This window comes from Mus musculus, chromosome 9, assembly GCF_000001635.26.
Source record: "Mus musculus strain C57BL/6J chromosome 9, GRCm38.p6 C57BL/6J".
Lineage (NCBI taxonomy): Eukaryota > Metazoa > Chordata > Mammalia > Rodentia > Muridae > Mus > Mus musculus.
Genome location: NC_000075.6, coordinates 81,665,241 through 81,678,970, shown reverse-complemented (window position 1 = coordinate 81,678,970; position 13,730 = coordinate 81,665,241). Strand labels below are relative to the sequence as shown.

The 13,730-nt window shown below is 40.2% G+C and overlaps 1 pseudogene; it reads right to left on the bottom strand.

The window, feature by feature from the left end:
- Gm9531 (predicted gene 9531) lies at nucleotides 294–1,432 on the bottom strand (annotated as a pseudogene).

Here is a 13,730-nt window from a genome sequence, read left to right as displayed (position 1 = left end):
CTTGTTCTGCTTCCCACATCCCCTTAGGAGCATTGAAACACACACATGCACTACTATGCTCACCTTTATGTGGGAACTCACATAGGAACTCACATCCTCATCCAGGCAAGCACTTTGCCCACTGAGCCATCTCCCAGCCCCATCACAAGCTCCCTCAACCATGGATATGAGAACCGACAATAACAGAAAAACCAAGTAAAAATTAGAATGCTGGTATTGTGAGGTCCAAACCTTACTACACAATAGCGAGTAAGATACAGACTCAGTCCTTGAAGTTTCTTTTTTTTTTTTTTTTCTTTTCCTGTTGTATTTTGCTCAAGATACTTCCCCCCAAATTAATTGAGAACCATGATGTTGAGACCTCAAAACAGGGCGACTGAGCACAGAGGGACAGGGAGGAAAGGACTGCAACTTGCTCCCAGGGACTGGAGAAAATTAAAAAATAAAAAGAAAATAAAAAAGAAGGTTGGAATCCATCAGTCTTCTGTGCTAATCATCCTCGCCTTCGTCCTCCTCTCCTTCCTCCCCTTCATCCTCATCGTCATCTTCTTCACCTTCATCCTCATCTCCTTCTTCATCAATATCTTCCAGCCCCTCCTCCTCTTCGTCGTCGTCATCATCATCTTCTGCCTCTCCTTCTTCATCATCCATGTCGGGAACCAGGTAGTACTGCAAGGGATTTGGCCAGATGTCATCTTTGATGACCTCTCCTAACTCATCAGCACCTGCGTCAGAATGGTCAGTAAACCAGGTAAAGAAGCTCTCTGGCTCTTCGTGCTGCCTCTTCCTGCTGGCCTTATTTTGCGTTTGACTTGAGCGTTTTGTCAAATCCTTTCCAGATTTCCATTTGATTTCGGTGGACTTTGAAGACGGGTCACCACTCTCGTTCAGATGAAATTCTTTGGAGAGAACTTTATTTTCAAAGTAAGGATTTTCATCAAAATAAAAATCTATTCTGTAACCTGATTTAATGTCTTCAAATTCTGTCACTTCAACTCTGGTCAAATAATGCAGAGCCTCCTCGTCCTCCTCCCCAAGCAGTGCAGACACTTGTGGATGGTTGACAAATGTTGTTACCCAAAAATTTGGGATTTTGGCGATCAATTCTGACCTCTTCTGAAAAAATGGTTGGCGGAGTTTGTTATATTTTTGTTCTACTTTCAAAATTTCCTCACTGGCTTGTTCATTAAGTCTGTCTATTTCATTTTGTACTTCATCAATATGTTCAATTGCTTCTTGCTGTTCTTTTTCTCCCTTCGGCAGGCCGGGAGAGGCCGACTTGTCCTCCAGCTTCGGGGCAGCAGCCGGTCTGGGTTTCTTGGGCTGAGGCAGGATCGCAGACTGCCGCTTCGGGGCCATGGCGCGAGGGAGATGACCGGGAGACAGAGCCCAGTGCCCTGATGTTCACAGCAGGAAGAAACTCACAGGAACTCCTTGAAGTTTCTTAATGATGTACATTCCACTACTTAAGCGTGCAACCGAGAAGACACTTTTCCATGTTTAAGATGGAAGATAAAAACACCCAAGCAACTTAAAAACAAGAAAAAATGGAAATAAACTAAGAAAACTGACTCCACAAAATGTGGATAAGAATGAATTTTTTCCTGGTTAGAGTATTCACCTTTATATAAAAAGTCTTCTTGTTGAAATTTGCACCACCAGACTTCCAGAGCAATGCCCCAAGCCAGGGGACACCATCAACCTTCACTACTAATCCCCTGCAAGGCAAGATGGAGGAGGCACCTGTGAGCATACGGAAACAGGCCTGCTGGACTGGAACACAAATCCTGTGAGGATAGAAGAAGAAAACAAAACATGGCATTCACATATTGACACATGGCACTTGTGATACAATCTTAATGAAAACTAATATTTTATTGTGAAAATGAAAGTACTGGAGAGGATCGATGTTTATTTTACATTCACCAACTAGTGGAATTTAACAGAGAGAATTAATAATTGGAAAGAATGCCAAGCCAGCCAGCCACAGAATTTGCTACATCAAGTGCCAAAGGGACAGGCCTGAATGGGTAACACAAAGACTAAGGCACATGTGCTATGTGCTGCTGAAGGTGATTTTCAACTTGTTTCATGTCCTCTGCAGTGGTCTGAAATGGTGGTTACTTATTAACAACACTGTTTTCCTACAAGGGAAAATGGCCAAAAACATTAAGCAGTTCTGCAAGATCACTCTAAGCCAAGGTTTGCAGTCAATCTTATACATGAAGTGATTTCCAACTGGATATACTAAAGATAGAAATGACAGTTGCCATTTCACACAGCTGTGAAAGGTTTGTGAAATTTGAAAGTAATTAAGGAAAACACTGATTTAGTATAACAGCAAAGAAACTGATTTTGAATTATACTTCAAGATGGCCATTTATTATATTATTTTATTAAAAGAACACATTGTTATATAACTGTAATAAAATTTTAGATATCAATTATAGTAAATAACTTAAGATAAATTAACACAATATTAAGATTTTTTCATAAAGAAATGAAATATTTATATTTCCAGCTTTCTCCAAAAAATTCTAAACTCAACAGCAAAATAGAAATGATATGCCCACATTTATGACACAAATAAACAGGTATTAAAATAACCCTGCTGAAAACCATGAGGACACAATTTTTTTTAAAAAAGCATTATAAATGCTCTGCTCTGTTATTAAGACAATTTTAAAAGCAATGCTTATTTTTATGGATAGTTTGTGGCAAATAATAGAGAATTGAATAAAATCAGTTGTCCTTAAGCACTTATGAGATGGGACCTTATGTTTTTCTATTATGTGTGTTTTATCTCTGTTCACAGCTGAGATAAACTTGATTGCTTCCCCCCTGACAATACAGGGTATAGCCATTGCTTTCATTTATTGAGTAGAACTTGGTGGTTAGACCCTGTACTGAAGACCACTCACCTTGGTCACAGGACACAGAGATATCAAGTTGGTACTAATCCAGGAGCTTCCTCCCTGTTGACTAGTTCTCATAATACTGGAAGGTGTTATGGGGTTGCTCTGGGAAGGGGGAATCATAAATAGCATTACCCAACAATGAACCTTCTGAGCTGGAATAATAATCAAATTAGCAAGTTATGCCAATAGATGCAATAATAGCACAGATGTTATAGGGTTAGGCAGAAAATCGATATTGAGGATGAGTTGACAACCTCAGCCAGCGATCACCTTCTAGTGATCCTTAAGCCACATGTTACCCCCTAGAGATCCTATAATCTTCCAAAAAAACAAAACAAAACAAAACAAAACTACCACTTATAAGGGAACCACTCTTGAGGCACAACACTACTTGGTTTCTGGCTTCTATGAAACACCATACTCTCAGCTTCTACCATATCAAGTTCAAACTCTACATATAAATGAGATTGTGTGCAACTGCTTTCCTCCACCTGACTTTTATTAACTGTACTGGCTAGTTTTGTGTCAACTTGACACAGCTGAAGTTATCACAGAGAAAGGAGCTTCAGTTGAGGAAATGCCTCCATGAGATACAACTGTAAGGCATTTTCTCAATTAGTGATCAAGGGGAAAGGCCCCTTGTGGGTGGGACCATCTTTGGGCTGGTAGTCTTGGTCCTATAAGAGAGCAGGCTGAGCAAACCAGTAAAGAACATCCCTCCATGGCTTCTGCATCAGCTTCTGCTTTCTGACCTACTTTGGTGATGAACAGCAGTATGGAAGTGTAAGCCGAATAAACCCTTTCCTCCCTAACTTGCTTCTTGGTCATGATGTTTGTGCAGGAATAGAAACCCTGACTAAGACAAATTGGTACCAGCAGAGTGGGTTATTCCTGTGACAACCTGGCCATGTTTTGGGGAGGACTGTGGAAGGACTTTGGAACTTTGGGCTAGAAAGTCCATTCGGTGTTAAGAGCTCTGTTAGATGTTGTGTAGGAGCTTAGAAGATAATGTTGAGAACAGTGCATAAGATGGAGGACTGGCTTGTGAAATTTCAGAGGGAAAATTAAAATCTCTTGTCAGGGCCATTGTTACTTTGGTTGTGAAGATTCTGTGGTTCTGGTTGGCTGGGGCTGAAGAATCAGCAGTGATTAACAAGATACCAGAACTACTAAAGCAAAAACTTTGCATTACTGGGACTATTGATTCTGGTTAGCCGGAGCTAAGAAATTAGCGGTGATTAAGAAGAGACCAGCATCATTGAGGTGACATCTTCTGGGAAGTGTTTTCTGAAAGCACAGAGGCTGTGTTCCAGAGATAGCCAAGGTTGTACCTTGTGCTGTGGCTGGACTTGGTAATGTGTAAGAGTCACCCAGGTGGTACTGGTTTTGAAAGCATGAAGGGGTCACACAGAGCAGCTGAGGCTTGGCACTGTGAGAGGCCATGGAAGGCCATTGGTGAAGGTGCAGCCTCAGTTGAAATTGATGGCCCAGGACTGAAGGGGTCATACAGTGTTTTGGAGATGCCAGTACCATGAGATGACTACCAAGAGCAGCAGCAGTGGAGTACAGACATCTGGAGCCTAGAGGATGACTTGTGTGCTACAAAGGGCATGGCTGGAGAAGTGACCCAAGCCCTTGGAGGAGCCCAGAAGATCATGAGTTGGATCCCAGACATTGGACGGTTGGAGATTGACTTTTGCTTTTGATTGTGACTGTGCCCTGATATTTTCCCTCTTGAAAGAAGAAACTATTTAGTGGAGTCCACAGTTAAGAGACTTTTATTTGTAAAAAGACTTTTGATTTTAAAAGAGATAATGGATATTTTAAAGAGATTGAAATTTTAAGAATATGTAAAGACTGTGGGACATTTAAAGTTATTTAGACCTTGGGGATGAATAAGAATGTAAGTGTTGAGGCTTACTAGTGATGTGTTTTTGTGTCAAGTTGACAAGGGGTCAATTGTACTGGCTAGTTTTGTGTCAACTTGACACAGCTGGGGTTATCACAGAGAAAGGAGCTTCAGTTGAGGAAATGCCTCCATTAGATCCTACTGTAAGGCATTTTCTCAATTAATGATCAAGGGGGAAAGGCCCTTTATAGGTGGGACCATCTCTGGGCTGGTAGTCTTGGTCCTATAAGAGAGCAGGCTGAGCAAGCCAGGGGAAGCAAGCCAGTAAAGAATGGCCTCCATGGCTTCTGCATCAGTTCCTGCTTCCTGACCTGCTTGAGTTCCAGTCCTGACTTCCTTGGTGAGGAACAGCAATATGGAAGTGTAAGCCGAATAAACCCTTTTCTCCTCAACTTGCTTCTTGGTCATGATGTTTGTGCAGGAATAGAAACCCTGACTAAGACATTAACTTAACACAGTGATCTCCTGATCCATCCACAGTGTTATAAATGAGTTGTGGTTAGTACTAGTACACTCTGTATTACTCAGTCTCTACATGAGACATACTTGTGTTGTTTCTATTTCTTGGCTATTGTGAAAAGTACTAAAGCAAAGATAGAAGTGCAAAGGTCTCTAATGCACTAGTTTATTTTTGGGATGGGGAATACTATATCCCCTAGTTAAATTGCTTAGGCACATGAGTAGTTCTAGTTTAAACATTTATGGAACTCCATATTACTTTCCATAATGGCTTTAGTAACATACATGTCTACTTCTAAACATTCCCCTATCTTCACACTCTCACCAGCACATCCTACCTTTAGTCTACTAATATTTTAATATTAGTCACTGATAATGAATGGTTTTCTTTCATTCTGTATGTTGGTTTTATACTCTACCTGGTATATCCTTTTCTCCATGAAATACTTTCAGTTTAATGTGATTCCACTTGTCTAGGTTTGCTTTTGTTTCTCAAATTGTCATGTCCTGTTAGGAAAGTTCTTATCCATGCCAATTCTCCCCCTTTTTGTTTTATTAGTAGCTCTGGGATCATCATCTGTCTTAGGTTGCCCCCATCCGTGCCACATCCTTACCTGTCATGGGAGTGAAGAACTCACTTTTGACATCCTGTCTTAGGTTGGTATGCGCAGGTGAGGGTCTTACCCGTCATTGATTACTAATCCAGCATGTTGAGCCAACATTGGGGGGATATTCCTGCTTCCAAGGCTGCCATAGCCTGCACTAAGGCTCATTTATCAGCCCTGTGCCGCCTTTGCATACATGCCATCCACCAAAGCATTCCTCCACACACAACAGTCAGCAGGAGAGCCCAAAAGGCCATCCCTCCCCAATTTTTTAAGAATCCCACAGTTCTGCTGGGCGTGGTGGAGCACGCCTTTAATCCCAGCACTTGGTAGGCAGAGGCAGGTGAATTTCTGAGTTCGAGGCCAGCCTGGTCTAAAGAGTGAGTTCCAGGACAGCCAGGGCTACATAGAGAAACCCTGTCTCAAAAAACCAAAAAACAAACAAACGAACAAACACAAACAAACAAAGAAACAAGAATTCCACAGTTCCCTGGATGATCTCCAGCCATTGCTTTGCAGTTGCAATCTCCACATGGTTGTTGTTCATAGCAACAATCGATGCTTGCAATTCCTTCATCTTTGTGTTGAGATCATGACTCCAATTTCCTAGCAGCATTGCACCAATTGCACGTGACAGATTTGCAGCTCTGGAAAAATTCTGATACTGAACAGAGGTTGCACACATTCCTGACATATGAGTAATGCAGGAAGCAAATACTAAGTGCTCCAAAATATTCATCTGTTCCTGCAACCAATCCACTCTTTGGTTAACCATAGGATATCAGCTTTCAAATTTGTATTCCAGTGGAACAGAAGCCCCAATTTCCTCTTTTCAGTCCCCTTGAAGGGAAGCTAGCATGGTGACTAGGCAAAAGCAAAATTTGAGCAATTCTATCTCCAGGGGAAATGACAGACACCCCTATGGGGGACGAAACCATGACCTTATTTTTGTGAACATCTTATTACTTTTAAAACACAGAAGTACATAAAGAAAAACCTTTTATTCAAATTTAGCTATATTCTGTTCTATACCCCCATACCACACTGCCTTCTGTTCCCTGCCTGTTCACTAAATGTCTTTTCCATATCTTTTCAATGCTTACTGAAATACAGATTTTATAGACATAAATTTGTAACATATTTTCATAGAGCATATATATGCATACCTAAGAACTTTAAGTGTTTATATCTTACACAAAACAATGGTCCCTTTCATAGTGTTGTTTTCCTTCTAATACTATTGGCTAGTCCTCCCATCCACTATATAAGATCATCTTTTTTCTTTTTCTTACATTTAAAGCATTCTCCTTTAATTGCTCAAGTTTCTACTACTGAGTCTTCAGGAGCTTTCCTGCAGGTTGCAACGTTTTATCTTTGAGGAAATTGCTCAAAAAGTACCTAACCTTAACTCTTACTGCCTTTATCAGAGTTTAAATGCATGTTTGAAATTTTATAAAGGCAGCCTGGACCCCATAAGTTGAAACTGACTCCTTCAATCTTTGTACAGCCTTCCACTCCAGGGGCTCATGATACCGTTGCCCCTGTTGATCCTGAAATACTGGGAAGGCCCCCACAATGGTGAACACATTTTTCCAGACTTTTGCATGAAGACTAGGCTTTCCTCTTTTGTCTCCCACATCTTTATAGGGGGGAGGAGAAGGCAATGGAGAGGCTGATGGTTCGGGCAGCCTACCGCGCCTCAAACTCCAGCAGGACACCCGACTACAGACATCACTGTTGCTATGAGTCCCATCACTGTCACTAGTAGACCCTTCAGAGCTAGATTCCTTCTTCTCTTTCTTATCTTTGGTTTGTTGTCTAAGCTGTTTAAGTTTTCGGCGGCTAGCCTGAGAAGCAATCTCCTTAGTGCTCCTCAAGCGCCACTGCTCCTTCCTCTATTTCCACATTGTACTTTCCACTGGCATCTCTCAAGCATACCCTGACCAAGTTCCAGATAGTTAACATTTTTACTTTCATTTTAGTTGCAGTTGAACCCTTGTTACTGGAATTTCCTTCATCTCTATTCCTGAGAACCTTAGTGCTCCCTCCCCTTTTTTCCGGGGAACCTTACCTTCGTCTCTATACCTGAGAACCTTAATCCTTCCCCTTTTTTCCCTGGGAACCTTACCTTCGTCTTTATAGCTAAGAACCTTAATGCTTCCCCCCCCTCCCCCGGGGAACCTATCTGATTTTCTCCTTCATGAAGAGAGACAATCTTTTAAAATGATTATTGATAAAGACAACTAGAAGCACCTGCTGCAGGGGCACACTGTATGTTGTAACAAAGGACCAGATCCTCTCTCTCCTGTGCGTATGCACCTATGTTAGCACAGGGACCACCACACAGGGACCATCATTCACTGTATTGATTTTAAGAGAAGCTCTAACAAAAAGTCTTCATAAAATACTTAAGAAGTGGGATACATTGCAGCGAAGTGGAATACTTAATACTTATGTAAATGCAGAGCACAAAGCTCAGAAGATAAGACAGAAAGGGATCAGTACAGAGACTTTTGGGGGGGGGTCTGGATTCTCAAAAATGAAACTTTCATTACATCATCTTTACATTTTCTTTGAGAACAGGAAGAATTTTATACATTTGCCTATGTGGTGAAACCCTGTATCAAACAGAAGTAAACACAACAAAAAACTTAAGAGAAAATGAATTAACAGGAAACATTTAAGATAACTTCAGTAAATATTGACATGTGCCTCTGACAGAGTAGAATAATTTTTGTAAGTTAAAATTCCAAATAATAAAAAAGGCTTTCGGCAGTGGTATGTTCTCAGTACTGTTTAGATAAAAACAGAATTTAGAGATAGTCACAGACTCTTACAGTCTAACTAAAGAGGTTCTAAACTGGCCACTTACCTAAATTTCCTTACCGCTGCTTACCAAAATTTTCCTACTGCTGTTTACCAAAATTTCCTTCCCACTGTTTACTAAAATTTTCTTTAGGCCTGTACTTTCTTTACTTACCATTGCCTACCAAGATAAGTTCCCCATACAAGCCACCACTTGTCGCTGTCTGCTTGCCGCAGTCTCCCGCAGAATGACACAGACACCAAGGTGGGTTCACGCAACAGCTTCTTTACTTGTGGCTTTTCCCCCTACAGCTCTCTTCCCCAGCTTCTTCTCCCTCCATCCTTCTTGGAGCAAGGGCAACAACAACAAACCTCCTATACTCGTGCCAACTGACCTCATCTAGCTCCACCCTACCTCATCCAATCAGAATTCACACACACTCCAGGCATGAGCTCAGGTCAGTCACCAATAGGCTGACAGGTCCGGATCACAAGGAATAGTCCAGCTTGGCAGGCAGCCCACGCATGCAGCCTCACTGCGCATGCTCGGGCAAGGCAGTAAACTTGTGGGGTTCATGGGGCCTGGCAATGGGCCAGAGTGCTGTCTTGGCCCATGCGGCCATACCCGCTTCCCGCACCAATGTCTGAAAATTTCCCTCTGTATTTTCTTCTATAACTTCATAGTATATGTCTAAAATTTAAATTATTAATCTATTTAGACTTGATCTTTTTATTGAATATGTTCTTTAAATATATTTGAAATGTTATCCCTTTTCCCGGTCCTCCTCTCCCCAGACCCCTCCCCTCCTCCTGCCTCCACAAGGGTGTTCCCCCAATGACCTACCTACTCCTGCCTCCCTGCCCTCTCATTCCCCTACAATGGGGCATCAAGCCTTCACAGGACCAAGGACCTGTTCTCCTATTAATGCCCAAAATGGCATCTGCTACATATGGGGCTGGAGCCATGGGTACCTCCATGTGTATGCCTTGGTTGGTGGCTCAGTCCCTGGGAGCTCTGAGAGTACTGGTTAGTTCATATTGTTGTTCTTCCTATGAGGTTGCAAACTGCTTCAGCTTCTTTAGTCCTTCATCTAACTCCTCCACTGGGGACCCTGCGCTAGGTCCAATGGTTGGCTGGGAGCACCCATATTTCTCAAGCTCTAACAAAGCCTCTCAGGAGACAGCAATACCAGGCTCCTGTCAGAATGCACTTCTTGGCATAGACATTAGTGCTTGCATTTGGTGGCCATGTAAAGGATGGATCCCCAGGTAGGGCACTCTTTGGATGGCCTTTCCTTCAGTCTCTGCTCCACATTTTTTCTCTGTATTTGCTCTCCTGATGATGATAGGCATATGTCTAATTTCATTCATTGGATGTGCATGCACAATTATCCCAGAACAAGCAGGTGGATCTCTGAGTTCAAATCCAGCCTTGTCTACAGAGTGAGTTCCAGGACAACCAGGGCCACAGAGAAACCTTGTCCAAAACAAAACAAAACAAAACAAAACAAAACAAAACAAAACACCAGTCGTTTAAATATGTGTTCATTTTCTGGTCCCAGGCTGAATACTCTGTTCTACTGATGTAGATATCTTCTTTTATGCGACGTTTATACTGTTTTGAAGGGAAGTTGTGCACTGTGTCCTGCCCTGTTCTTTTTGCTCAAAATGTTTTTGATGACTCCAAGTTTCATCTAGGTCTCATTTGATATGTACTTCAGAAGTCTTTTCCTAGTTGTTCACTTTTCAGTTTCACTCTTCAGTATTATACCATTTTTACTGTGGAGATATTTCATCTACTCAGTTGATTTAGTCTTGGAACTTAAAATCATTTTAAGCTATAAATGAATGGATAAAATGATAGCTATAAAAATGGAATGTATCTCCTGTTTCCTATTTTTAGATTATTCTATTGGTACAAAGCTCTATTCATTATATTTTATGTTGATTTTGCATCTTAAAACATAGATAAATTTATTTACTTATTTATTTATTTAACAGAATAATGTGTTAATTATAACATGTTTTTTCTTGGTACAGTTTTGTGAGTTTCCTACACATAAAAATCACATTTTTCACACAGTGACAGGGTGACCCTGTTTTTTTTTTTTGTTTGTTTGTTTGGTTGGTTGGTTGGTTTTTTGGTTTTTTTTTTTTTTGGTGGGGGATGCATTTATATATTTTTCTTACCTAATTTATCTGTCTAGAACTCCTAGAACTATGCTGAATAGATGTGGATGTAAACACTCTTCTCTTGTCCTGATTCTTGATTCTTAGCAATAAAGCTTTCAGGTTTTCCTCATTATATTCTATGTAGTTATTAGCTTATAATAAATTATGCTGAGATGTATTCACTGGGTGCTTTGATATTTCAAGTTTTTTCGTTGGTTGGTTGGTTGGTTGGTTTATTGAGACAAGGTTTCTCCATGTAACAGATCTGACTGTCTTGAAACTTGCTTTGTAAACCAGGCTGGACTTGAACTCACAGAGATATATCTACCTGCCTCTGTCTCCTGAGTGCTGGGATTAAAAGTGTACAACCCTATGGCCAGATGATTGTTTAGTTTTTATTGTGAAAGAAAAATTGACTTTTAAAGAATGTACATTTTTGCATTGGTGAATATATTGGCTTACTGTGTTGATATCATTATCATAATCTTCATTGGTTTGCTTAGATTGGACTATCCTTGATTCTTAAGATGAACCCAGATGAGGATGGATTCAGCTGGCTAATATTTTATTTCCTGTATCTTTTTATTTTTTAAGGATATTGTTCTGTAGTTCTGTCCTTTCTTCTCTTTTTTCTTCTGCTTTTTGTTAGTTGCATCTGTCTGGTTTTGGCATAAGAGCAATGGTTGCATTGTAAAATCTGCTTGAGTCAATTTCTTCTAGTTTCTTAAAACAAAGAGAATAGGTATTAGTTCTTCCAAATGTTTGTTAGGAGTCAGCAGTGAATTCTGCTGAGTATAGTTTTGGAATGGAAAGTTTGAACACTTGTGGTCAAAAAAAGTTAAGAGAATAGTCTGAAATCCAAACCGAGTTAGTGTCATTTCTAATAGAATAGTTTATGTGCCTCCATGACCAAGAACTCTCACGTCCAGTTGGTTATACCATGCTTTCAGCACACTAACCTCATTTCAGTTGATTGGATGCCTACTTTTTCTTTACAGTGGGGCATTGTATGTGCCGTCCAAAAACCTAATGACATTCCTAATAATCCTTTTGTTTTCAAGCCTCTGTGCTTTCCTGTTTCAAAATTCTCTCTAAATATAAAGATATTAGTTTAAAAGTTACATGCCCCTGAAAGGCTTTCATGAAGGTCTGAAATGAAGTCACTGTCAAGCATGACCTGATAAATCTTTTATTCATTTTGTTATTCCAGTAGCCCATTAATTTATGAAACAAATATATATTCAGAATTACCTTTTGGAAAGAAGTTGTTGATGAGACTGATGGGTTAAATAATATCACCCTAAAATCATGTTTTTGTTGAACCTCAAAATTCTCCATCATTAAGAGGTCCTTTGAAGTTGCTAAAGAAGAAGACATACTATACTAGGAATAGCCATGCATACAGAGACTGATTTCTTTATAAGATCAGACACATAGAGAAAAGATACTTGTGTGACAAATAAACAGATGTTTATGGAGAACTTGCTATGTTTACAGAGGATTTCAGTTAAATTCCCAGCACCCACATACCAGGCTTCTGACCTCTGTGGACACTGTATGAATTTGTTCAAATACTCATCCTGTAGTATTATATTCAGCTGCTTTTCTCTGTATCTAAAAAAAAAATCAAGAAAAACAAGTACAATGCCTTGTTTATAAATCCTGGATCATGCAGCTGAAAGGAATTCATTAAATGAAAGAGTCTTAAGTTGATTAAGGGGCGAGCAGGCTTATTTTGTATTGTTGCTTATATAACTTAAAATATAATGTCTAAACCCATATTAAATGACTAGATTGGCATTCTAGTTAACTCAATGGAAAAAAATACAGTCTTAGATAAAAAAGAAAGGAAAAAGTGGTTTTCAGAAGCCATTCTCCCGCACTACATGTCTGAAGATGTAGCTCAGTGATACAGCATGTGCTAGAATATTTACTGCTTTAGATACAATTCAAACACAGAAACTAAAACTTATTTTTACGATTCTTTAGGTAGACATGGTAGTGCACTCCCAGCATGCAAGAGGCTGATTAAAGATGGTTGCAAGTGTGGGGCTCGTTTGAGCAACATAGAAAGTTGAAGGTCAGTCTAAGCTACACAGAGGAACACGTATGAAATCCAAAACCTCTACAACAATAACACTGGCAACAAAAGTCTGAACAGCATGGTGACAAGGTGCATCTGCAGCTTTGGGGTGCTCCATATCCTCAAAATTATAATGCTTACTGACATTGCTATGAAGTTCCCTTTGAAGGGTAGGTGCTACAACTAGACAACGGGTTCTTTTTATAAAATACAGCCAACGTACAACCTTTCAAAGCTGTTGCTCTTAAAAATTAACAACTTGTGTTAAAAATTTCAGAAGAAAGAAATTTAAAACATTGATGCACTTGTTATTTTTGAACTGAATTTTAAAATGAAGACAAAGAACATATTGAACACAGTGGTCTGCATTTTTGGATGTGCCGGAAAGAAATGTTCTTTTGTGTTTTACGCCAAAAGTCTGTTACTTATCACTAATAAGACCGGAGCGTAAGTAATTCTTACCTTTATATTACTGTCTTAGTCAGGGTTTCTATTCCTGCACAAACATCATGACCAAGAAACAAGTTGGGGAGGAAAGGGTTTATTCGGCTTACACTTCCATACTGCTGTTCATCACCAAGGAAGTCAGGACTGGAACTCAAGCAGGTCAGGAAGCAGGAGCTGATGCAGAGGCCATAGAGGGATGTTCTTTACTGGCTTGCCTCCCCTGGCTTGCTCAGCCTGCTCTCTTATAGAACCCAAGACTACCAGCCCAGAGATGGTCCCACCCACAAGGGGCCTTTCCCCCTTGATCACTAATTGAGAAAATGCCCTAGAGT